Source organism: Hyperoodon ampullatus (genome assembly GCF_949752795.1).
Source record: "Hyperoodon ampullatus genome assembly, chromosome: X".
Taxonomy (NCBI): Eukaryota; Metazoa; Chordata; class Mammalia; order Artiodactyla; family Ziphiidae; genus Hyperoodon; species Hyperoodon ampullatus.
The window spans coordinates 139,405,943-139,432,325 of NC_136913.1; positions in this window are offsets into that span (position 1 = coordinate 139,405,943).

Here is a 26,383-nt window from a genome sequence, read left to right on the forward strand (position 1 = left end):
ATCACAATGCTTCATGACCTTTGTCCTCAAAATGGTCCATGCCCTCGTCACACAACGCTCTGTGACCTTTGTCACCACAATGCTCCATGCCCTTGTCATCTCAATTCTGCATACCCACTGTCATCACAATAATCCATGAAACATGTCAGACCAATGTTCCATGCCCCTGTCATCACAGTGCTCAATGCCCTTGACATCACAATGCTCCATGACCCCTCTCATAACAGTGCTCCGTGACTCCAGCCACCCCAATGATTAATGACCTTTCTCATCACAATGGTCCATGCCCTCGTCACACAAGGCTCTGTGATCTTTGTCAACACAATGCTTCATGAAATTTTAATCACAATGCTCTGTGTCCCTTGTCATCACAGTGCTCCATGCCTTTGTCAACAAAATGCTCCATGACACTTGTCATCAAAATGCTCCATGCGCTTCTCAGCACAATGCTCCATGAAACATGTCATCACAATGTGTCATGTACTTTTCATCATAATGCTCCACATCCTTTTCATCGCTCTGCTCCTTAAGACTTGTCATCACAATGCTCCCTGCCCTTGTCATCACAATGCACCACGCCCTTGTCATCAAAATGCGCCATGACATTTGTCATCACAAAGCTCCATGACCCTTGGCATCACAATGCTCCATGCCATTGTCATCACAATGCTCAATGAAATCTCTCATCACATTGCTCCATGCCCTTGTCATCTTAATGCTCCGTTACACCTGTCATAACAATGCTCCATGACCCCTGCCATCACAATGTTCCACGGCCTTGTCATCAAAAGGCTCCATGACACTTTTCATCACAATGCTCTAAAACCCCTGTTATAACAATGCTACGTTACTCCAGTCATCACAATGCTTCATGACATTTGTCATCACAATGGTCCATGAACTCGTCACACATAGCTCTGTGACCTTTGTCACCACAATGCTCCATGAAATTTTTATCACAACGCTCTGTGACCCTTGTCATCACAAAGATCCATGCCTTTCTCAGCACAATGCTCCATGACCCTTGTCATCACAATGCTCGATGCGTGTCAGCACAATGCTCCATAACCCATGTCATCACAATGCACATTGCACTTGTCATCACAATGCTCCACATCTTTGTGATCAAAATTCTCCATAAACCTTGTCATCACAATGCTCCATGCACTTCTCCTCAAAATGCTTTCTCACCACTGATATCACAATGTTCCATCACTAGTCATCACAATACTCCCTTTCCCCTGTCATCATAATATCCCATGACCCCTGTAATCACAATTCTCCATGCCATTGTCATCACAAAGCTCCATGACGCATGTCATCGAATGCTCCATGGCCTTCTCATCACAATGCTCCATGCCCTTGTCATCACAATGCTCCAACACCCCTGTAATCACAATGCTCCATGCCACTTTTCATCTCAATGCTCCATGAACCCTGTCATCACAATGCACCGTGCCAATCACCATAATATTTCATGCTATTGTCATCACAATGAAATCAAAATGCTCAATGACCTCTGTCATCACAATGCACCAAACCCTTCTGATCACAATGCTCCATAACACTTATCATCACAATGCCCCATGACGCTGGTCATCACAATTATCCATGGTCTTCTCATCACAATGCTCCATGATCTTTGTCATCACAATGCTCAATACACTTATCATCACAATGCTCCCTGACAGTTGTCATCAGTATGCTCCTTGAACCCTGTCATGACAAGGCTCCATGCATTTTTCATCATAATGATCCATTCCCTTTGCATAACAATGCTCCAAGACCCCTTTAATCACAATGCTCCCTGTCCTTGTCATCACAAAGCTCCGTGACGCATGTCATCAGAATGCTCCATTGCCTTCTCATCACAATGCTCCATGCCCTTGTAATCACAATGCTCCTTGTCATTGTCATCACACACCTCCATGACGCATGTCATCAGAATGCTCCATGGCCTTCTCATCACAATGCTCCATGCCTTTGTCATCACAATGCTCCATGACCCCTGTCATCACAGTGCTCCGTGACTCCAGTCACCACAATGATTCATGACCTTTCTCATCACAATGGCTCAAGCCCTCGTCACACATGGCTCTGTGATCTTTGTCACCACAATGCTCCATGAAATTTTAATCACAATGCTCTGTGTCCCTTGTCATCACAGTGCTTCATGCCTTTGTCAGCACAATGCTCCATGACACTTCTCATCAAAATGCTCCATGCGCTTGTGAGCACAATGATCCATGACACATGTCATCACAATGTGCCATGCTCTTTTCATCACAATGCTCCACATCCTTTTCATCGCTATGCTCCATAAAAATTGTCATCACAATGCTCCATGAACTTCTCATCCAAATGCTCTCTCAACACATATATCACAATGTTCCATCACTAGTCATCACAATACTCCCTTACCCCTGTCATCATAATATTCCATGACCCCTGTAATCACAATTATCCATGCCATTGTCATCACAAAGCTCCATGACGCATGTCATCAAATGCTCCATGGCCTTCTCATCACAATGCTCCATGCCCTTGTCATCACAATGCTCCAACACCCCTGTAATCACAATGCTCCATGCCACTTTTCATCTCAATGCTCCATGAACCCTGTCATCACAATGCACCGTGCCAATCACCATAATATTTCATGCTATTGTCATCACAATGAAATCAAAATGCTCAATGACCTCTGTCATCACAATGCACCAAACCCTTCTGATCACAATGCTCCATAACACTTATCATCACAATGCCCCATGACGCTGGTCATCACAATTATCCATGGTCTTCTCATCACAATGCTCCATGATCTTTGTCATCACAATGCTCAATACACTTATCATCACAATGCTCCCTGACAGTTGTCATCAGTATGCTCCTTGAACCCTGTCATGACAAGGCTCCATGCATTTTTCATCACAATGATCCATTCCCTTTGCATCACAATGCTCCAAGACCCCTGTAATCACAATGCTCCATGTCCTTGTCATCACAAAGCTCCGTGATGCATGTCATCAGAATGCTCCATTGCCTTCTCATCACAATGCTCCATGCCCTTGTAATCACAATGCTCCTTGTCCTTGTCATCACAAAGCTCCATGACGCATGTCATCAGAATGCTCCATGGCCTTCTCATCACAATGCTCCATGCCTTTGTCATCACTATGCTCCATGACCCCTGTCATCACAGTGCTCCGTGACTCCAGTCACCACAGTGATTCATGACCTTTCTCATCACAATGGCCCAAGCCCTCGTCAAACATGGCTCTGTGACCTTTGTCACCACAATGCTCCATGAAATTTTAATCACAATGCTCTGTGTCTCTTGTCATCACAGTGCTTCATGCCTTTGTCAGCAGAATGCTCCATGACACTTGTCATCAAAATGCTCCATGCGCTTGTGAGCACAATGATCCATGACACATGTCATCACAATGTGCCATGCTCTTTTCATCACAATGCTCCACATCCTTTTCATCGCTATGCTCCATAAAAATTGTCATCACAATGCTCCATGAACTTCTCATCCAAATGCTCTCTCAACACATATATCACAATGTTCCATCACTAGTCATCACAATACTCCCTCACCTCTGTCATCACAATTTTCCATGACCACTGTCATCACAGTGCTACATGCTCTTATCATCACAATGCTCCATGACAACTGACATCACAGTGTTCCATAACCCCTGTCACAAAATGCTCCATGACCCATTTCATCACAATGCTTCATGATCCCTGACATCACAATGTTCCATAAACCTGTCATCAAAATATTCCATGACTTTTCATTCAAATTGTTCCATGACCCTGTCATCACAATGCACCATGCCTTTGTCATCAAAATGCCCCATGACATTTGTTATAACAAATCTCCATGACCCTTGGCATCACAATTCTCCATGCCATTGTCATCACAATGTTCAATGAAATCTCTCATCACATTGCTCCATGCCCTTGTCATCACAATGCTCCATTACACCTGTCATAACAATGCTCCATGAACCCTGCCATCACAAGGACCCACGGCCTTGTCATCACAAGGCTCCATGACCCTTGTCATCACAATGCTCCAAGACCTCTGTAATCACAATTGTCCATGCCACTTTTCATCTCAATGCTCCATGAACACTGTCATCACAATGCACCATGCCCATCATCATAATGATTCATGCTATTGTCATCACCATGAAATCAAAATGCTCTATGTCCTCTGTCATCGCAATGCTCCAAACCCTTCTGATCACAGTGTTCCATAACACTTGTCATCACATGCCCCATGACGCTCGTCATCACAATTATGCAAGGTCTTCTCATCAAAATGCTCCATGACCTTTGTCACCACAATGCTCAATACACTTGGCATCACAATGCTCGCTGACACTTGTCCTCAGTATGCTCCTTGAACACTGTCATGACAAGGCTCCATGCCTTTTTCATCACAATGATCCATTCCCTTTTCATGACAATGCTGCAAGACCCGTGTTATCACGATGCTCCGTGACTCCAGTCATCACAATGCTTCATGACATTTGGTATAACAATGCTCCATGCCATTGTCATCACAATGGACAATGACATATGTCATCACAATGCTCCCTGACACCTGTCTTCACAATACTACATGACCTTGTCATCACAATGTTCCATGCCCTTGTCATCACAATTCGCCATGCCCACTGTCATCACAATAATCCATGAAACATGTCAGACCAATGTTCCATGCCCCTGTCATCACAATGCTCCATGCCCTTGTCATCACAATGCTCCATGACCCTTGTCATCACAATGCTCCAAGTCCCCTGTAATCAAAATGCTCTATGAATTTGTCATCACAAAGCTCCATGACGCGTGTCATCAGAATGCTCCATGGCCTTCTCATCACAGTGCTCCATGCCATTGTCGTCAAAGTTCCCCAACACCCCTGTAAGCACAATGCTCCATGCCCCTTTTCATCTCAATGCTCCATGAATCCTGTCATCAAAATGCACCGTGCCCATCAGCATAATATTTCATGCTATTGTCATCACAATGAAATCAAACTGCTCAATGAAATCTGTCATCATAATGCACCAAACCCTTCTGATCACAATGTTCCATAAGACTAGTCATCACAATGCCCCATGACGCTGATCATCACAATTATCCATGGTCTTCTCATCACAATGCTCCATGACATTCGTCATCTCAATGCTCAATACACTTATCATCACAATGCTCCCGGACACTTATCATGAGTATGCTCCTTGAACAGTGTCATGACAAGGCTAGATGCATTTTTCATCATACTGATCCATTCCCTTTTCATCAAAATGCTCCAAGACTCCTGTAATCACAATGCTCCATGTCCTTGTCATCACAAAGCTCCATGACGCATGTCATCAGAATGCTCCATTGCCTTCTCATCACAATGCTCCATGCCCTTGTCATCACATTGCTTCAAAACACCTGTAATCTCAATGCTCCATGCACCTTTTCATCAGAATGCTTCATGCCCTTGTCATCACAATGCTCCATGACCCTTGTCATAGCAATGTTCCAAGCGCTTGTCATCAAAATGCTCCATTACATTTGTCATCACAAAGCTCAATGACACTTGGCATCACAATGCTCCATGCCATTTCATCACAGTGCTACATGAAACCTCTCATCACATTGCACCATGCCCTTGTCAGCACAATCCTCCATGACGCTTGTCATCACAATGCTCGATACACTTCTCATCACAATGCTCCATGCCCTTGTCATTACAATACGCCATGACACATGTATCACAGTGTTCCTTGCCCTAGTCATCCCAATGCTCCATGCCGAATCTCATCACAATAATCCATGAAATTTTCAGACCAATGTTCCATGCCCTTGTCATCACAATGCTCCCTTACCCTTGTCATAACAATGCTTCATGACACCTGCCATCACAATGTTCTACGGCCTTGTCATCCTAGGCTCCATGACCCTTGTCATCACAGTGCTCCAAGACGTCTGTAATCACAATGATCCATGCCATTATGGTCACAATGATTCATGACGCATGTCATCAGAATGCTCCATGGCCTTATCATCAAAATGCTCCATTCCCTTGTCATCACAATGCTCCAAACCCCCTGTAATCACAATGCTCCATGACCCTTGTCATTACAGTGCTCCATGACGCTCGTCATCACAATTATCCGTGATCTTCTCATCAAAATGCTCCACGGTCTTGCCATCACAATGCTCCATGAACTTTTCAACAAAATGCTCTCTCACCACATATATCACAATGTTCCATCACTAGTCATCACAATACTCGCTCACCCCTGTCATCACAATGTTCCATGACCACTGTCATCACAGTGCTACATGCCCTTATCATCACAATGCTCCATGACCACTGACATCACAATGTTCCATAACACCTTTCATCAAAATATTCCATGACACTTTTATTCAAATTGCTCCATGACCCTGTCATCACAATGCTCCCTGCCCTTCTCATCACAATGCACCACGCCCTTGTCATCAAAATGCCCCATGACATTTGTCATCACAAAGCTCCATGACACTAGGCATCACAATTCTCCATGCCAATGTCATGGCAATGCTCAATGAAATCTCTCATCACATTGCTCCATGCCCTTGTCATCACAATGCACCATTACAGATGTCATAACAATGCTCCATGACCCCTGCCATCACAATGTTCCACGGCCTTGTCATCACAAGGCTCCATGTCACTTTTCATCACAATGCTCCACATCCTTTTCATCGCTATGCTCCATAAAACTTCTCTTCACAATTCTCCATGCACTTCTCATCATAATGCTCTCTCACCACATATATCACAGTGTTCCAACACTAGTCATCACAATACTCGCTCACCCCTGTCATCACAATGTTCCATGACCACTGTCATCACAGTGCTACATGCTCTTATCATCACAATGCTCCATGACACCTGACATCACAATGTTCCATAACCCTTGTCACAAAATGCCCCATGACCCACTTCATCACAATGCTTCATGACCCCTGACATCACAATGTTCCATAACCCCTGTCATCAAAATATTCCATGACCCTTTTCATCAAATTGCTCCATGACCCTGTCATCACAATGCTCCCTGCCCTTCTCATCACAATGCACCACGCTCTTGTCATCAAAATGCCCCATGACACTTGTCATCACAAAGCACCATGACCCTTGGCATCACAATGCTCCATGCCATTGTCATCACAATGCTCAATGAAATCTCTCATCACATTGTTCCATGCCCTTGTCATCACAATGCTCCATTACACCTGTCATAGCAATGCTCCATGACCCCTGAAATCACAATATTCCACGGCCTTGTAATCACAACGCTCCAATACCTCTGTAATCACAATTCTCCATGGCACTTTTCATCTCAGTGCTCCATGAACACTGTCATCACAATGCACCATGCCCATCCTCATAATGATTCATGCTATTGTCATCACAATGAAATCAAAATGCTCCATGTCCTCTGTCATCACAAGCTACAAACACTTCTGATCACAAGGTTCAATAACATTTGTCATCACATGCCCCATGACACTCGTCATCACAATTATGCAGGGACTTCTCATCACAATGCTCAATGACCTTTGTCACCACAATGCTCAATACACTTGGCATCACAATGCTCGCTGAAACTTGTCATGAGTATGCTCCTTGAACACTGTCATGACAAGGCTCCATGCCTTTTTCATCACAATGATCCATTCCCTTTTCATCACAATGCTCCAAGACCCATGTTATCACAATGCTCCGTGACTCCAGTCATCACAATGCTTCATGACACTTGTCATCACAGTGGTCCATGACCTCGTCACACAAAGCTCTGTGACCTTTGTCACCACAATGCTCCATGAAATTTTATCACAATGCTCTGTGACCCTTTTCATCACAGCGATCCATGCCTTTGTCAGCAAAATGCTCCATGACCCTTGTCAGCACAATGCTCGATGCGCGTGTCAGCACAATGCTCCATAACCCATGTCATCACAATGCACCATGCACTTGTCATCACAATGCTCCACATCCTTGTCATCAAAATACTACATAAAACTTGTCATCACAATGCTCCATGCACTACTCCTCAATATGCCTTCTCACCACTGATATCACAATGTTCCATCACTAGTCATCACAATACTCCCTCACCCCTGTCATCACAATATTCCATGACCCCTGTAATCACAATTCTCCATGCCCTTGTCATCACAAAGCTCCATGACGCATGTCATCAGAATGCTCCATGGCTTTCTCATCACAATGCTCCATGCCCTTGTCATCACAATGCTCCAACACCCCTGTAATCACAATGCTCCATTTCCCTTTTCATCTCAATGCTCCATGAACCCTGTCATCACAATGCACTGTGACGATCACAGTAATATTTCATGCTGTTGTTATCACAATGAAATCAAAATGGTCCATGACCTCTGTCATCACAATGCACCAAACCCTTCTGATCACAATGTTCCATAACACTTGTCATCACAATGCCCCATGAGGCTGGTAATCACCATCATCCATGGTCTTCTCATCACAAGGCTCCATGATCTTTGTCATCACAATGCTCAATACACTTATCATCACAATGCTCCCAGACAGTTGTCATCAGTATACTCCTTGAACCCTGTCATGACAAGGCTCCATGCATTTTTCATCACAATGATCCATTCATTTTTCATCACAATGCTCCAAGACGCCTGTAATCACAATGCTCCATGTCCTTGTCATCACAAAGCTCCATGATGCATGTCATCAGAATGCTCCATTGCCTTCTCATCACAATGCTCCATGCCCTTGTCATCACATTGAATCAAAACCCCTGTAATCTCAGTGCTCCATGCACCTTTTCATCAGAATGCTCCATGCCCTTGTCATCACAATGCTCCATGACCCTTGTCATCGCAATGTTCCAAGCCCTTGTCATCAAAATGCTCCATTACCTTTGTAATCACAATCCTCCATGACACTTGGTATCACAATGCTCCATGCTATTGTCATCACAATGGACAATGACATATATCATCACAATGCTCCTTGACACCTGTCATCACAATGTTCCATGACCTTGTCATCACAATGTTCCATGCCCTTGTCATCACAATGCGCCATGCCCACTGTCATCACAATAATCCATGAAACATGTCAAACCAATGTTACATGCCCCAGTCATCACAATGCTCCATGCCCTTGTCATCACAATGCTCCATGACCCCTGTCATCACAATGCTCCGTGACTCCAGTCATCACAATGCATCATGACCTTTGTCCTCACAATGGTCCATGCCCTCGTCACACAAGGCTCTGTGACCTTTGTCACCACAATGCTCCATGACACATGTCATCACAACGTGCGATGCTCTTTTCATCACAATGCTCCACATCCTTTTCATCGCTATGCTCCATAAAACTTGTCATCACAATGCTCCATGCACTTCTCATCCAAATACTTTCTCACCACATATATCACAATGTTCCATCACTCGTCATCACAATACTCGCTCACCCTTGTCATGACAATGTTCCATGACCACTGTCATCACAGTGCTACATGCCCTTATCATCACAATGCTCCATGACCCCTGACATCACAATGTTCCATAACGCCTGTCACAAAATGCTCCATGACCCATTTCATCACAATGCTTCATGACCCCTGACATCACAATGTTCCATAACCCCTGTCATCAAAATATTCCATGACTCTTTTCATCAAATTGCTCCATGACCCTGTCATCACAATGCTCCCTGCCCTTCTCATCACAATGCACCACGCCCTTGTCATCAAAATGCCCCATGACATTTGTCATCACAATCCTCAATTACACTTGGTATCACAATGCTCCATGCCATTGTCATAACAACGGACAATGACATATGTCATCACAATGCTCCCTGATACCTGTCTTCACAATACACCATGACATTGTCATCACAATGTTCCATGCCCTTGTCATCACAATGTTCCATGCCCTTGTCATCACAATGCGCCATGCCCACTGTCATCACAATAATCCATGAAACATGTCAGGCCAATGCTCCATGCCCCTGTCATCACAATGCTCCATGCCCTTGTCATCACAGTGCTCCATGACACCTGTCATCACAATGCTCCGTGACTCCATTCATCACAATGATTCATGACCTTTGTCCTCACAATGGTCCATGCCCTCGTCACACAAGGCTCTGTGACCTTTGTAACTACAATTCTCCATGCCCTTGTCATCTCAATGCTCAATGCCCACTGTCATCACAATAATACATGAAACTTGTCAGACCAATGTTCCATGCCCCTGTCATCACTTTGCTCCATCCCCTTGTCATCACAATGCTCCATTACCCCTGTCATCACAGTGCTCCGTTACTCCATTCATCACAATGATTCATGACCTTTCTCATCTCAATGGTCCATGCCCTCGTCACACAAGGCTCTGTGATCTTTGTCACCACAATGCTCCATGAAATTTTCATCACAATGCTCTGTGTCCCTTGTCATCACAATGCTCCATGCCTTTGTTAGCACAATGTTCCATGACACTTGTCATCAAAATGCTCCATGTGCTTGTCAGCAGAATGCTCCATGACAAATGTCATCACAATGTGCCATGCTCTTTTCATCACAATGCTCCACATCCTTTTCATCGCTATGCTCCATAAAACTTGTCATCACAATGTTCCAAGCACTTCTCATCAAAATGCTCTCTCACCACATATATCACAATGTTCCATCACTACTCATCACAATACTCGCTCACCCCTGTCATCACAATGTTCCATGACCACTGTCATCACAGTGCTACATGCTCTTATCATCACAATGCTCCATGACCCCTGACATCACAATGTTCCATAACCCCTGTCACAAAATGCTCCATGACCCATTTCATCAGAATGCTTCAGGGCCCCTGACATCACAATGTTCCAAAACCCTTGTCATCAAAATGTTCCATGATACTTTTCATCAATTTTCTCCATGACTCTGTCATCACAATGCTCCATGCCCTTCTCATGACAATGCACCACGACCTTGTCATCAAAATGCTCCTTGACTTTGTCATCACAAAGATCCAGGACACTTGGCTTCACAATGCCCCATGCCATTTCATCACAATGCTACATGTAACTTCGCATCACATTGCTCCATGCCCTTGTCAGCTCAATGCTCCATTACACTTGTCATTACAATGCTCGATACTCTTCTCATCACAATGTTCCATGCCCTTGTCTTTACAATCCTCCATGACACATGTATCACAGTGTTCCGTTACCTAGTCATCACAATGCTCCATGCCGAATCTCATCACAATAATCCATGAAATTTTCAGACCAATATTCCCTGCCCTTGTCATGACAATGCTCCATTACCCGTGTCATAACAATGCTCCCTGACCCCAGCCATAACAATGTCCCACAGCCTTGGCATCCAAGGCTCCATGACCCTTGTCATCACAATGCTCCAAGACCCATGTAATCACAATGCTCCATGCCCTTTTCATCACAAAGATACATGACACATGTCAGCAGAATGCTCCATGGCCTTCTCATCACAATGCTCCATGCCCTTGTCATCACAATGCTCCAAAACACATGTAATCACAATGCTTCATGCACTTATTCATCAGAATGCTCTATGAGACTTGTCATCACAAGGCTCCATGGTCTTCTCATCACACTGCTCCATGACCTTCTCATCACAGTGCTCCATGACCCTTGTCATCACAATGCTCCATGACCCCTCTCATCACAATGCTCCATGACACCTGTCATCACAATGCTCCATGCCCCTTGTCATTGCAGTGATCCATGACGCTCTTCATCATAATTATACATGGTCTTTTCATCACAATGCTCCACGGTCTTGCTATCACAATTCTCCATGCCCTGTTCATCACAATGCTCCATGTCCCAAGTCATTACAATTCTCCACGTCCTTGTCATCACAATGTTTCGTGACACTTCTCATCACAGTGTTACATGATCTTGTCATCACAATTCTCCATGCACTTGTCATCGCAATGCTGTATGACCACTGTCCTAGCAAGCTCCATGCAATTGTCATCACAATGCTTCACGACGTTGTCATCAATATTCTCAATGGCCCTTGTCATCACAATGCTCCATGCCCTTGTCATCACAATGCTCCATGCCCTTGTCATCACAATGCTCCATGAACCTAGTCATCACAATGTTCCAAGCCCTTGTCATCAAAATGCTCCATTACCTTTGTCATCACAATCCTCCATGACACTTGGTATCACAATGCTCCATGCCATTGTCATCACAATGGACAATGACATATGTCATCACAATGCTCCCTGACACCTTTCTTCACAATACTCCATGACCTTGTCAACACAATGTTCCATGCCCTTGTCATCACAATGCGCCATGCCCACTCTCATCACAATAATCCATTAATCTTGTCACAGAAATGCTCCATGACCCCTGTCATCACAATACTCCGTGACTCCAGTCATCACAATGCTTCATGACCTTTGTCATCACAGTGGTCCATGCCCTCTTCACACAAGGCTCTGTGATCTTTTTCACCACAATGCTCCATGAATATTTCATCACAATGCTCTGTGTCCCTTGTCATCAAAATGCTCCATGCCTTTGTCACCACAATGCTCCATGCCCTTGTCATCACAATGCTCCATTCCCACTGTCATCACAATAATCCATGAAACTTGTCAGACCAATGTTCCATGCCCCTGTCATCACATTGCTCCATGCCCTTGTCATCACAAGGCTCCATCACCCCTTTCATCACAATTCTCCGTCACTCCAGTCATCACAATGCTTCATGACTTATCTCAACACAATGGTCCATGCCCTCGTCACACAAGGCTCTGTGATCTTTTTCACCACAACGCTCCATGAATATTTCATCAAATGCTCTGTGTCCCTTGTCATCAAAATGTTCCATGCCTTTTTCAGCACAATGCTCCATGACACTTGTCATCAAAATGCTTCATGCGCTTGTCAGCACAATGCTCAATGACGCATGTCATCAAAATGCGCCATGCGCTTGTAATCACTATACTCCACATCCTTAACATTGCTAAGCTCCATAACACTTGTCATCACAATGCTCCATGCACTTCTCATCAAAATGCTCTCTCACCACATATATCACAATGCTTCATCACTAGTCATCACAATACTCCCTCACCCCTGTCATCACAGTGTTCCATGACCCCTGTCATCACAGTGCTACATGCCCTTATCATCACAATGCTCCATGAACCCTGTCATCGCAATGCACCGTGCCCATCACCCTAATATTTCGTGCTAATGTCATCACAATGAAATCAAAATGCTCAATGACCTCTGTCATCACAATGCACCAAACCCTTCTGATCACAATGCTCCATAACACTTATCATCACAATGCCCCATGACGCTGGTCATCACAATTATCCATGGTGTTCTCATCACAATGCTCCATGATCTTTGTCGTCACAATGCTCAATACACTTATCATCACAATGCTCCCTGACAGTAGTCATCAGTATGCTCCTTGAACCCTGTCAAGACAAGGCTCCATGCATTTTTCATCACAATGATCCATTCCCTTTTCATCACAATGCTCCAAGACCCATGTCATCACAATGCTCCATTTCCTTGTCATCACAAAGCTCCATGACGCATGTCATCAGAATGCTCCATTGCCTTCTCATCACAATGCTCCATGCCCTTGTAATTACATTGCTTCAAAACCCCTGTAATCTCAATGCTCCATGCACCTTTTCATCAGAATGCTCCATGCCATTGTCATCGCAATGTTCCAAGCACTTGTCATCAAAATGCTCCATTACTTTGTCATCACATCCTCCATGACACTTGGTATCACAATGCTCCATGCCATTGTCATCACAATGGACAACGACATATGTCATCACAACGCTCCCTGACACCTGTCTTCACAATACTCCATGACCTTGTCATCACAATATTCCATGCCCTTGTCATCACAATGCGCTATGCCCACTGTCATCACAATAATCCATGAAACATGTCAGACCAATGTTCCATGCCCCTGTCATCACAATGCTCCATGCCCTTGTCATCACAGTGCTCCATGACCCCTGTCATCACAATGCTCCGTGACTCAAGTCATCACAATGCTTCATGACCTTTGTCCTCACAATGGTCCATGCCCTCGTCACACAAGGCTCTGTGACCTTTGTCACTATAATGCTCCATGCCCTTGTCATCTCATTGCTCCATGCCCACTGTCATCACAATAATCCATGAAACTTGTCAGACCAATGTTCCATGCCCCTGTCATCACATTGCTCCATGACCTTGTCATCACAATGCTCCGTGACTCCAGTCATCACAAAGATTCATGACCTTTGTCCTCACAATGGTCCATGCCCTCGTCACACAAGGCTTTGTGATCTTGTCACCACAATTCTCCATTAAATTTTCATCACAATGCTCTGAGTCCCTTGTCATCACAACGCTCCATGCCTTTGTCAGCACAATGCTCCATGAGACTTGTCATCAAATTGTTCCATGCGATGTCAGGACAATGCTCCATGACACATGTCATCACAAAGTGCCATGCGCTTGTCATCACAATGCCCCACATCATAGTCATCACAATGCTCCATAAACCTTTTAATCACAATGTTCCATGCACTTCTCATCAAAATGCCCTCTCACCACTGGTATCACAATATTCCATCACTAGTCTTCACAATATTCCCTCACCGCTGTCATCAAAATGTTCCATGAACCCTATCATCACAATGCTACATGCACTTATCATCAAAATGCTCCATGACCCCTGCCATCACAATTTTCCATAACCCCTGTCATCAAAATGCTACATTACCCATTTCATCTCAATGCTCCATGACCCCTGTCATCACAATTTTCCATAACCTCTCTCATCAAAATGTTCCATGAGATTTTTCATCAAATTGCAACATGAATCTATTATCACAATGCTCGCTGCACTTCTCATCACAACGCACCATGACCTCGTCATCAAAATGCTCCATGACCTTTGTCATCACAAAGCTCCATGACCCTTGGCATCACAATGCTCCATGCCATAGTCATCACAATGCTCCATGAAGCCTCTCATCACATTGCTCCATGCCCTTGTCATCACAAAGCTCCATGACACTGGTCATCAAAATGTTCCAAGACACTTTAATCACAATTCTCCATACACTTGTCATCACAAAGCTCCATGACACATGTCTTCAGAATGCTCCATGGCCTTCTCATTTACGATGCTCCATGCCCTCATCATCACAATGCTCCAAGACCCCTGTAATCACAATGCTCCATGCCCCTTTTCATCTCAATGCTCCATGAACCGTGTCATCACAGTGCACCATGCCCATCATCATAATGCTTCATGCAATTGTCATCAAAATGAAATCAATATGCTCCATGACCTCTGTCATCAGAATGCTCCAAACCCTTGTGATCACAATGTTCCATAACACTTGTCATCACAACGCCCCATGACGCTCATCATCACAATTATCCATGGTCTTCTATTCACAATACTCCATGAACTTTGTCATCACAATGCTCAATACACTTGTCATCACAATGCTCCCTGACACTTGTCGTCAGTATGCTCCTTGAACCCTGTCATGACAGGGCTCCATGCCTTTTTAATCACAATGATCCATGCCCTTTTCCTCACAATGCTCCAAGACCACTCTAATCTCAATGCTCCTTGCACTTGTCATCACAAAGCTCCATTATGCATGTCATTAGACTGCTCCATGGCCTTCTCATCACTATGCTCCATGACCTTGTCATCTCAATGCTCCAAGACCACTGTCATCATAATGATCCATGCTCCTTTTCATCAGAATGCTCCATGAGACTTGTCATCACAAGGCTCCATGGTCTTCTAATCACAATGCTCCAGGACCTTGTCATCACAATGCTCCATTCCCTTGTCATCACAATGCTCCATGACCCCTTTCATAACAATGCTCCAAGAATATTTTCAGCCCAATGCTCCATGAACTTCTCAACACATTGCTCCATTACCCCTATCATTACACTTCTCCATGCTCCTTGAAATCAAAATGATCCATGACCTCTGTCATCACAATGTTCCAAATCATTGTGATCACATTGTTCCATAACACTTGTCTTCACAACAATCCAGGATGCCTGTCATAACAATACTCCATGCCCTTGTCTTCACAATGCTCCATGCCCTTTGCATCACAATGCTCCATGCCATTGTCATCAGAATACTCCACAAGCTTGTCATCAGAATGCTCCATAACACCTGTCATCACAATGCTCCATGACCCCTGCTATCACAATGCTCCATGACACCTGTCATCAAAATGCTCCTTGCCCCTGGTCATTACAGTGCTCCATGACGCTCGTCATCACAATTATACATGGTCTTCTCATCACAGTGCTCCACGGTATTGCCATCACAAGGATCCATGATACTTTTCATCACAATGTTACATGTTCTTGTCATCACAATTCTCCATGCAATTGTCATCGCAATGCTCCATGAACCCTGTCATAGCAAGCTCCATATGTTTTTTATCACAATGCTTCACGACCTTGTCAGCATGATTATCAATGGCCCTAGTCATCACAATGCTCCATGACATATGTCATCACAGTGCTCCTTGACACCTGTCTTCACAATACTACATGACCTTGTCATAACTATGTTCCATGCCCTTGTCATCACAATGTGCCCTGTCCACTCTCATAGCAATAATTCATGAAACTTGTCAGACCAATGTTCCATGCCCCTTTCATCACAATGCTCCATGCCCTTGTAATCACAATGCTCCATGACCCCTCACATCATAATGCTCCGTGACTCCAGCCATCACAATGCTTTATGAACTTTTTCATCACAATGGTTAATTCCCTCGTCATCGCAATGCTCTGTAACACTTGTTATCACAATGCTCCATGCCATTGTCAGCACAATGCTCCATGACCCTTGTCATCACAATGCTCCATGCGCTTGTCAGCACAATGCTCCAAGACACATGTCATCACAATGTGCCATGCACTTGTCATCACAATGCTCCACAACCTTGTCATCACAATGCTCCATAAACCTTTTTATCACAATGCTCCATGCACTTCTCATCTAAATGCTCTCTCACCACTGATATCACAATGTTCCATCATCAGTCATCACAATACTCCCTCAACACTGTCATCACAATGTTCCATGACCCATGTCATCAAAATGCTACATGCACTTATCATCACAGTGCTCCATGACCACTGACATCACAATGTTCCATAACCCCTGTCATCAAAATATTCCCTGACCCTTTCCATCAAATTGTTCCATGAACCTGTCATCAGAATGCTCCCTGCCCTACTCATCACAATGCACCACGCCCTTGTCATCAAAATGCTCCATTACATTTGTCATCACAAACCTCCATGACCCTTGGCATCACAATGCTCCATTCCATTGTCATCACAATGCTCCATGAAACATCTCATCACATTACTCCATGCACTTGTCATCCCAAATCTACATGACGCTTGTCATCACAATGCTCGATGCGTTTCTCATCACAATGATCCATGCCTTGTCATTACAATCCTCCATGACCCATGTATCACCGTGTTCCCTGCCCTTGTCATCACAATGCTCCATGCCCACACTCATCACAATAATACATGAAAATTTCAAACCAATGCTCCATGCCCTTGTCATCAAAATGCTCCATTACCCCTGTCATAACAATGCTCCATTACCCCTGCCATCACAATGTTCCATGGCCTTGTCATCACAAGGCTCCATGAACATTGTCATCACAATGCTCCAAGACCCCTGTAATCACAGTGCTCCATACCCCTTTTCATCTCAATTCTCCATGAACACTGTCATCAAAATGCACCATGGCAATCATCACAATGCTTCATGCTATTGCCATCACAAAGAAATCAAAATGCTCCATGACATCTGTCATCACAATGCTCCAAACCCTTCTGATCACAATGTTCCATAAACCTTGTTATCACAATGCACCTTGACGCTCGTCATCACAATTATCCATGGTCTCCTCATCAAAATGCTCCATGACTTTTGTCAACACAATGCTCAATACACTTGTCATCACAATGCTCCCTGACACTTGTCTTCAGTATGCTACTTGAAACCTGTCATGACAAGGCTCTTTGCCTTTTCCTCACAATGATCCATGCACTTTTCATCACAATGCTCCAAGACCCCTGTAATCACAATGCTCCATGTGCTTGTCATCACAAATCTCCAGGACGCATGTCATCAGAATGCTCCATGGCATTGTCATCACCATGCTCAATGCCCTTGTCATCACAATGCTCCAAGACACCTCTAATCACAATGCTCCAAGCCCTTGTCATCACAATGCTCCATTACCTTTGTCATCACAATCCTCCATGACACTTGGCTTTACAATGCTCCATGATATTGTCATCACAATGCACCAGGACATATGTCATCACAATACTCCCTGATACCTGTCTTCACAATAATCCATGACCTGGTCATAACAATGTTCCATGCCCTTTTCATCACAATGCGACATGCACACTTTCATCACAATAATCCATGATACTTCTCAGACCAATGCTCCATGCCCCTCTCATCACAATGCCCCATGCCCTTGTCATCACAATGCTCCGTGACTCCAGTCATCACACTGCTTCTTGACCTTTGTCATCACAGTGGTCCATGCCCTCGTAATCACAGGACTCTGTGAACTTTGTCACCGTAATGCTCCATGAACTTATCATCACAATGCTCTGTGACCCTAGTCATCACAATGCTCCATGCCTTTGTTAGTAGAGTGCTTCATGTCCCTTGTCATCACAATGCTCCATGCGCTTGTCAGCACAATGCTCCATGACCCATGTCATCACAATATGCCATGCGCTTGTCATCACAATGTTCCACATCTTTGTCATCCCAATGCTCCATAAACCTTGTCATCACAAAGCTCCATGCACTTCTCATTAAAATGCTCTTTCACCACAGATATCAAAATGTTCCGTCACTAGTCATTACAATACTCCCACACCCCTGTCATGACAATGTTCCACGGCCTTGTCATCACAAGGCTCCATGACCCTTGTCATCACAATGCTCCAAGACCCCTGTAATCACACTGCTCCATGCTCTTGTCATCACAAAGCACCATGACGCATGTCATCAGACAGCTCCATGGCCTTCTCATCACAATGCTCCATGCCCTTTTCATCACAATGCTCCATGAACTCTGTCATCACAGTGAACCATGCCCATCATCATAATGCTTCATGCTACTGTCATCACAATGAAATCAAAATGCACCATAACCTCTGTCATCACAATGCTCCAAACCAAATTGTTCACAATGTTCCATAACACTTGTCATCACAACTCCCCATGACGCTTATCATCACAATTATCCATGGTCTTCTCATCACAATGCTCCATGACCTTTGTCATCACAATGCTCAATACACTTGTCATCACAATGCTCCCTGACACTTGTCGTTAGTATGCTCCTTGAACCCTCTCATGACAAGGCTCCATGCTCTTTCATCACAATCATCCATGCCCTATTCTTCACAATGCTCCAAGACCCATGTAATCACAATGCTCCATGCCCCTTTTCATCAGAATGCTCCATGACACTTGTCATCACAATTCTCCATGGTCTTCTCCTCACAATGCTCCAGGTCGCTTGTCATTACAGTTCTCCTTGTCGCTCGTCATCACAATTATCCATGGTCTTCTCATCACAATGCTCCACCGTCTTGCCATCACAATGCTCCATGACACTTCAAATCACAATGTTACATGCTCTTGTAATCACATTCTGCATGAACTTGTCATCACAATGCTCCATAAACCCTGTCATGACAAGGCTCGATGCCTTTTTCATGATAATGATCCATGCCTTTTTCATCACAATGCTCCAAGACCCCTGTAATCACAATGCTCCATGCCCTGGTCATCACAAAGCTCCATGACGAATGTCATCAGAATGCTCCTTAGACATCTCTCACAATGCTCCATGCCCTTTTCATCACCATGCTCCAAGACCCCTGTAATCACAATTCTCCATGCCCCTTTTCATCAGAATGCTCCATGAGACTTCTCATCACAAGGCTCCATGGTCTTCTCATCACAATGCTCCAGGACCTTGTCATCACAATGCTCCATGACCCCTTTCATCAGAATACTCCATGAACATTTTCAGCTCAATGCTCCATGATCTTCTCATCACAATGCTCCATGACCCCTGTCATCACTATGCTCCACGCTCCTTGATATCAAAATGATCCATGACCTCTGTCATCACAGTGCTCCAAACCCTTGTGATCACATTGTTCCATAACACTTGTCATCACAACGCTCCATGATGCCTGTCATCACATTACTCCATGCCCTTGTCATCACAATGTTCCATGACCTTTGTCATCACAATGCTCAATACACTTGTCATCACAATGCTCCCTGACCCTTGTCGTCAGAATGCTTCTCGAACCCTGTCATGAAGAGGCTGTATGCCTTTTTCATCACAATGCACCATGCCATTTTCATCACAATGCTCCACCCCATTGTCATCACAATACTCCACAAGCTTGTCATCAGAATGCTCCATGACACTTGTCATCACAATTCTCCATGACCCCTGTCATCACAATGCTCCAGGCCCCTTGTCATTACAGTTCTCCATGACGCTCGTCATCACAATTATCCATGGTCTTCTCATCACAATGCTCCACCGTCTTGCCATCACAATGCTCCATGACACTTCAAATCACAATGTTACATACTCTTGTAATCACATTCTCCATGAACTTGTCATGGCAATGCTCCATGACCCCTGTCATAGCAAGCTCCATGTGCTTTTCATCACAGTGCTTCACGAACTTGTCATCAAAATTCTCAAAAGCCCTTGTCATCACAATGCTCCATGCCCTTTTCATCACAATATTCCACGACCATTGTCAAAAAATGCTTCATTACTTTTGTCATCACAATCATCCATGACACTTGTCATCACAATGCTCCATGCCGTTGTCATCACAATGCACCATGACATAGGTTATCACAATGCTCCCTGACACCTGACTTCACAATACTCCATAACCTTTTCTTCACAGTGCTCCATGCCCTTATCATCACAATGTGCAATGCCCACTGTCATCACAATAATCCATGAAATTTTTCAGACCGATGCTCCATGCCCCTGTCATCACAATGATCCATGCACTTGTCATCACAATGCTCCATGACACCTGTCATCACAATGCTCCGTGTCTCCAGTCATCACAATGCTTCAAGACTTTGTCATCAGAATGGTCCATGCCCTCATCATCACAAGTCTCTGTGACCTTTGTCACCACAATGCTCCATGAACATTTCATCACAATGCTCTGTGACCCTTGGCATCACAATGCTCCATGCACTTCTCATGAAAATGCTCTCTCACCACTGATATCACAATGTTCCATCATTAGTCATCACCATACTCCTTCACCCCTGTCATCACAGTGTTCCATGACCCCTATCATCCCAATGCTACATGCCGTTATCATCACAATGCACCACTCACTTGTCATCAAAATGCTCCAAGTCCTTTGTCATCACAAAGATCCATGACCCTTGGCATCACAATGCTCCATGCCATTGTCATCACAATGCTTCATGAAGCCTCTCATCACATTGCTCCATGCCCTTGTCATCGCAAAGCTCCATGACGCTTGTCATCACAATGCTGGATGCCCTTCTCATCACAATGCTCCATGACATTGTCATTACAATCCTCCATGACCCATGTATCACAGTGTTCCGTGTCCTTTTCATCACAATGCTCCATGCCCACTCTCATCACAATAATCCATGAAAATTTTCAGACAAATGCTGCATGCCCTTGTCATCACAAAGCTCCCTGACGCATATCATCAGAATGCTCCATGGCCTTCTCATTCACAATGCTCCATGCCCTTGCCATCACAATGCTCCAAGACACCTGTAATCACAATGCTCCATGTCCCTTTTCATCTCAATGATCCATGAACCCTGTCATCACACTGCACCATGCCCATCATCATAATGCTTAATGCTATTGTCATCACAATGAAATCAAAATGCTCCATGACCTCTGTCATCACAATGCTCCAAACCCTTGTGATCACAATGTTCCATAACACTTGTCATCACAACGCCCCATGACGCTCGTCTTCACAATTATCCATGGTCTTCTCATCACAATGTTCCATGACGTTTGTCATCACAATGCTCAATACACTTGTCATCACAATGCTCCCTGACTCTTGCCATCAGTGTGCTCCTTGAACACTGTCATGACAAGGCTCCATGCCTTTTTCATTACAATGATCCATGCCTTTTTCATCACAATGCTCCAAGACCCGGTAATCACAATGCTCCTTGCCCTGGTCATCACAAAGCTCCATGACACAAATCATCAGAATTCTCCTTGGACATCTCTCACAATGCTCCATGCCCTTGTAATCACAATGCTCCAAGACCCCTGTATTCACAATGCTCCTTGCCCTGGTCATCACAAAGCTCCATGACACAAATCATCAGAATGCTCCTTGGACATCTCTCACAATGCTCCATGCCCTTGTAATCACAATGCTCCAAGACCCCTGTAATCACAATGCTCCATACCCATTTTCATCAGAATGCTCCATAAGACTTCTCATCACAAGGCTCCATGGTCTTCTCATCAGAGTGCTCCAGGACCTTGTCATCACAATGCTCCATGACCCATTTCATCAGAATACTCCATGAACATTTTCAGCTCAATGCTCCATGATGTTCTCATTACAATGCTCCATGACCCCTGTTATCACAATGCTCCATTCTTCTTGATATAAAAATGATCCATGACCTCTGTCATCACAGTGCTCCAAACCCTTGTGATCACATTGTTCCATAACACTTGTCATCACAACGCTCCATGATGCCTGTCATCACAATATTCCATGCCCTTGTCATCATAATGCTCCATGACTTTGTCATCACAATGCTCAATACTCTTGTCATCACAATGCTCCCTGACACTTGTCATCAGAATGCTTCTCGAACCCTGTCATGGAAAGGCTCTATGCCTTTTTCATCACAATGCTCCATGCCCTTTTCATCACAATGCTCCATGCCATTGTCATCACAATACTCCACAAGCTTGTCATCAGAATGCTCCATGACCCTTGTCATCACAATACTCCATGACCCCTGTCATCACAAAGCTCCATGACACCTGTCATCCCAATTCTCCATGCCCCTTGTCATTACAGTTCTCCATGACGCTCGTCATCAAAATTATCCATGGTCTTCTAATCACAATGTTCCACCGTCTTGCAATCACAATGCTCCATGACCCTTGAAATCACAATGATACATGCTCTTGTAATCACATTCTCCATGCACTTGTCATCGCAATGCTCCATGACCCCTGTCATAGCAAGCCTCATGTGCTTTTCATCACAGTGCTTCACGAACTTGTCATCAAAATTCTCAAAAGCCCTTGTCATCACAATGCTCCATGCCCTTTTCATCACAATGCTCCATGACCATTGTCATCACAATGCTCCAAGCCCTTGTCATCACAATGCTCCATTACATTTGTCATCACAATCCTCCATGACAGTTGGCATCACAATTCTCCATGCCATTGTCATCACAATGGAACATGACATATGCCATCACAATGAACCCTGACACCTGTCTTCACAATACTCCATGACCTTGTCATCACTATGCTCCATGCCCTTGTCATCACAATGCGCCATGCCGACTGTCATCACAATAATCCATGAAACTTGCCAGACCAATGTTCCATGCCGCTGTCATCACAATGCTCCATTCCCTTGTCATCACAATGCTCTGTGACTCCAGTCATCACAATATTTCATGACATTTTTCATCACAATGATCCATGCCCTCGTCACCACAAGTCTCTGTGAACTTTGTCACCACAATTCTCCATGATCTTTTCATCCCAATGCTCTCTGAGCCTTGTCATAACAACGCTCCATGCCTTTGTCAGCACAATGCTCCATGACCCTTGTTATCACAATGCTCCATGCGCTTGTCAGAACAATGCTCCATGACCCATGTCATCACAGTGTGCCATGCACTTGTCATCACAATGCTCCCCAAACTTGTCATCACAATGCTCCATAAACATTGTCATCACAAAGCTCCATGCACTTCGAATCAAAATGCTCTCTCACCACTGATATCTCAATTTTCCATCACTAGTCATCACAATACTCCCTCATCCCTGTCATCACAATGTTACACGGCCTTGTCATCACAAGGCTCCATGACCCGAGTAATCACAATGCTCCATACCCCTTTTCATCTCAAGGCTCCATGAACCCTGTCATCACAACGAACCATGCCCATCATCATAATGCTTCATGCTATTGTCATCACAATGAAATCAAAATGCTCCATGACCTCTGTCATCACAATGCTCCCAACCCTTGTGATCACAATGCTCCATAACACTTGTCATCACAATGCCCCATGATGCCTGTCATCACAATACTCCATGCCCTTATTATCACAATGTTCCATGACCTTTGTCATCACAATGCTCAATACACTTGTCATCACAATGCTCCTTGACACTTGTCATCTGTATGTTCCTTGAACCCTGTCATGATAAGGCTCCATGCCTTTTTCATGATAATGATCCATGCCTTTTTCATCACAATGCTCCAAGACCCCTGTAATCACAATGTTCCATGCCTTGGTCATCACAAAGCTCCATGACGAATGTCATCAGAATGCTCCTTAGACATCTCTCACAATGCTCCATGCCCCATTTCATCAGAATGCTCCAAGAAACTTCTCATCACAAGGCTCCATAGTCTTCTCATCACAATGCTCCAGGACCTTGTCATCACAATGCTCCATGACCCATTTCATCATAATACTCCATGAACATTTTCAGCTCAGTGCTCCATGATCTTCACATCACAATGCTCCAAGACCCCTGTAATCACAATGTTCCATGCCCTGGTCATCACAAAACTCCATGACGAATGTCATCAGAATGCTCCTTAGACATCTCTCACAATGCTCCAGGCCCTTTTCATCACAATGCTCCAAGACCCCTGTAATCACAAAGCTCCATGCCCCTTTTCATCAGAAAGCTCCATGAGACTTCTCATCACAAGGCTCCAGGACCTTGTCATCACAATGCTCCATGACCCCTTTCATCAGAATACTCCATGAACATTTTCAGCTCAATGCTCCATGATCTTCTCATCACAATGCTCCATGACCCCTGTCATCACTATGCTCCATGCTCCTTGATATCAAAATGATCCATGACCTCTGTCATCACAGTGCTCCAAACCCTTGTGATCACATTGTTCCATAACACTTGTCATCACAACGCTCCATGATGCCTGTCATCACAATACTCCATGCCCTTGTCATCACAATGCTCCATGACCTTTGTCATCACAATGTTCAATACACTTGTAATCACAATGATCCCTGACAGTTGTCGTCAGAATGCTTCTCGAACCCTGTCATGAAGAGGCTGTATGCCTTTTTCATCACAAAGCTCCATGCCCTTTTCATCACAATGCTCCACGCCATTGTCATCACAGTACTCCACAAGCTTGTCATCAGAATGCTCCATGACACTTGTCCTCACAATTCTCCACGACCCCTGTCATCACAATGCTCCAGGCCCCTTGTCATTACAGTTCTCCATGACGCTCGTCATCACAAATATCCATGGTCTTCTAATCACAATGCTCCACCATCTTGCCATCACAATGCTCCATGACACTTCAAATCACAATGTTACATGCTCTTGTAATCACATTCTCCATGAACTTGTCATCGCAATGCTCCATGACCCCAGTCATAGCAAGCCTCATGTGCTTTTCATCACAGTGCTTCACGAACTTGTCATCAAAATTCTCAAAAGCCCTTGTCATCAGAATGCTCCATGCCCTTTTCATCACGATGCTCCATGACCATTGTCATCACAATGCTCCAAGCCCTTGTGATCTCAATGCTCCATTACATTTGTCATCACAATCCTCCATGACACTTGGCATCACAATTCTCCATGCCATTGTCATCACAATGGAACATGACATATGCCATCACAATGAACCCTGACACCTGTCTTCACAATACTCCATGACCTTGTCATCACTATGCTCCATGCCCTTGTCATCACAATGCGCCATGCCGACTGTTATCACAATAATCCATGAAACTTGCCAGACCAATGTTCCATGCCGCTGTCATCACAATGCACCATTCCCTTGTCATCACAATGCTCTGTGACTCCAGTCATCACAATATTTCATGAC